At 41.0% G+C, this 3340-nt stretch overlaps 1 pseudogene; it reads right to left on the bottom strand.

Moving 5' to 3' along the window:
- Positions 1–2596: 2596 nt before the first annotated feature.
- On the bottom strand, positions 2597–3128 carry LOC116894483 (annotated as a pseudogene).
- Positions 3129–3340: the final 212 nt, after the last annotated feature.

The following is a 3340-nucleotide window of genomic DNA, read 5'->3' as shown; positions in this document are numbered from 1 at the left end:
GAAGGGGTATCTGGGCGCATTGAGGAAAATGACTCAAAGCCAAATTGTAAGTCCAGAAGGTCTATGCTCTGCTCAAGGCAGCTTTCTAGCTACGCTCTCTCTGTTCTGCTTTCTCTGTAGATCTCCAGTTGACTCTTGATGTTCTGTTTGTGGCAGTTCTCCAAGCAGTTCTTTCTTCCTATCCCCCCCCTGAAAAAAACCTCATCTCTTACAAAATCTTTTATTTTACCTATCCATCCAGTCATTTACTCCTGGTTCCCTTTTGATTATCCTGTGAATCAGCATCCCATGACCTCAACCTCTTGATTCTGAGAAGAAAGCAATCACAAGCACAGACAATAAGATAGCCGGTAGAATCCTGCCCTAGAATTACCATTCCTACCATGACTGTAACAGAAATCTGCCTGCATTTGTATCGTCCAGTCTTTCTATCTCTCTGACAAGCTCATAGTGTAGCTGCCTCTGTTCCTTTAGATCGATAAAGCCCCTCATATAATTTATATTACATCCTTATGTTTTGCATAGTTGAGAAATTGTTTACTTTTTGAATTCATGTTTTTAGAGTCCCTTTTCACAGCCTTAAGGGCTGTCCTGAATGTCTCAGCATTTACCCTTTTACTGCGACATTAGCTACACATTTGCCTCCTAGACTCGTACAGTCTTTGATTATCATATAATCATTAATGTTAATAGGGAGGATATTCCTTGGAGGAGAAATGTAAAAATATGTACAGTTATTAAATAAACATGCCTTTTGCCCACAACAACCATTGACACTCATGGAGGCCCATGCCCTGATGGCCCTGTTCCAGTGGTAGGAACCACCAAGTACCAAGTTCTTGTCAGACCCAGCACCCACCTTATTTTTTTTCTCCCCCACCCCCGCCATCATCACTGCCAATGACACTTGGAAGCGAGTTTCTCAAGAATTATAGATCATTATTAGAAGCAAGAGAGATACCATAGTAGATGTGATCATTACTGAGTTTTCAGCAGATCCAGGTCTAGTTTGGAGCACCCACATCAGGTGACTCACAAAGTCTGTAATTCCAGGGATCAGCAGTCCTCTACCTCAGTGATCCTCAACCTTCTTAATCCTGCAGTCCTTTAATATAGTCCTCATGCTGTGGTGACCGCAGATCATAAAATTATTTTGGTGATACTTCGTAACTGTAATTTTGCTACTGCAATGAATCATAATATAAATATCTGACTTTTCTGATGATCTTAGGTATCCCCTGTGAAAGGGTTGGTTCACCCCCAAAGAGGTCTCAACCCGCAGGTTGAAAACTGCTTCTCTAGTCTCTGTGGGAATCTACATACACATGCACATACATGGAACACATGAACTCATGTGGCCTACATAATAAATAATTTAAAAAATACATAATACTATTGTTAAATTATTCCACAAGCCTGGCTTGGGTGACACGACCAGATGGTCCTACTTTTATACTTCGCATGCTCAGAACTATGTTCAAGACTCTAAACAAGCACTTATGGTATCTTTATAGATTCCAAGCACAAGGCTATGAATTTTTTACTTTTAAATGTATATTTTTAGAGTTCCTAAAAGTTAGATCTCATAAATCTGCTAGTTTCAAAAAATCTGCAGCTTTCTGCATAGTGGCCCTTGTGTTTCAATTTAAACCAAATGGGAGCAAACTTATTACTTCTATTCTGAAAGGTCATTTTTCATCAAGATTGTATTAGAAAATAAATCATTTAAAGCCATCTTTCGGATGGTCCCTTGCATGAATGTCTTAACGTGCAATGAGAGGGCTGCTGTAATTTGCTAATCCAAAATGGTCTGACACTGCCACCTTCTGGCCAATGGGTGCTATTCCGCTGGAGTCAGTATTTTGCTGACGTCGATGACATAATTAGAACAACCTGTGCAGGACTGCCATTGATCTCAAAAAACGGTTCGAAAGTACAGCAAAGACAAACTGCCAGCACTGTGCATACACGTCTGTGGATGCATGTGTGAAATAGTAGAACCGTAATAGTAAGAACGGGTTAAAGTGGCAGAGCTTTAACCTCACTTTATTTTTTTTTTAAATGACAGGCTCTTTGACAGCCCAGACTGGTCTTGAACACATTGTGTACTTAAAGATGATTCTGAACTGCTATGTGACTAAGGATGACCTTTAGCTAATAATTCTTTCTCCACCTAGGAGAATACTAGGATAATGAGCAGGTGTCAGAATGCCCAATATGTGTAACACATCAAACCCTGGGCTAACTGCATGCTAGGCAAATACTCTAGCAACAGAACACATGCAGCATTCCCTTTGGTTTTGTTTGTTGTTTTGTCATGGTTGGTTGGTTGGTCAGTCGGTTGATTGGTTTATTTTGCATTGTATTGTTTTATTGAAATAGTCTTGTGTGGCTCCAGCTGGCCTACAATTCTCTGCGTGCCTGACACTGACCTTGAGCTGTTCCTTTCCCTTACTCAATCCCCTAAGCGTGGGCGCTTTAGGAGGGACCCATCATTCTTTTTTTAAAATAAAGTTTCCATTATTTCTCCATTCCTAAAAACAAAGCCCCATCTGCTCGTCCCACTTCAAAGCGCTGCACCAACAGGGCAGCTTGCTTATTCTGTGAGCTGCTCTACGTTCTCTTCACTTCTGCTTGCCAGATGAGCTTCAATCATTTGTGCAACCAGATCCCTCTTCAATAGATTATATGCAAGAGGTAAAAGCTGACCAGCAACTTTGTGAAAATATTGAGAACCAAAGCAAACGAGGTCCATTCCTAATCCCAGCCCCATGTCATAATCACACTCATCGTTAGCCCAAAAGTCATCACCTCATGAATGGGAGCAAATGCTTTCAGTCCCTCCTCATCACTTGCAGCAAGACAATTGCCTTGCAGATTCTCTTCAGGTCAGCATCCGTTTCAGGACACATTCTATAACCAACTTCGTTTTTATCTTCAGGAACAACAAAGCCTGCACCATGAAAAGTTTTTGACACAACCTTCTTATCTCTCTGTCTCATTTTCACGGTTCTCTGTTCCAGTGAGTATCCTAGTTTTCTGGCTGCTTCTGTGAGTTTCTCATCTATGTTTTTCAAGATGTTAGTTTTCATTCTATCTGTTACTTGAGTTATTTTTTTCATTAAAAATAATCTGTGGCCCCACCCCGGCCGGCCAGCGTTTCCCAACACTGCAGACCATCCAGCCGTTGCCCAGACCCATCATTCTTAAAGGAATGAGGCAACTTTCTATTAAGGTCAAGCAAGCTCTGGATGTTTAGACTTGGGTGTTCTTGATGGATTCTGGAAACTGCAAGTGGATAGAGGATGTGTATTTTAAGTCTAGTGCTATCTTGCTTCAG

The sequence above is a fragment of the Rattus rattus genome, chromosome 1, assembly GCF_011064425.1.
Source record: "Rattus rattus isolate New Zealand chromosome 1, Rrattus_CSIRO_v1, whole genome shotgun sequence".
In the NCBI taxonomy this organism is placed as follows: Eukaryota; Metazoa; Chordata; class Mammalia; order Rodentia; family Muridae; genus Rattus; species Rattus rattus.
Note: the sequence above shows the minus strand (reverse complement) of the source record. Positions and strands in the feature narration are given on the sequence as shown.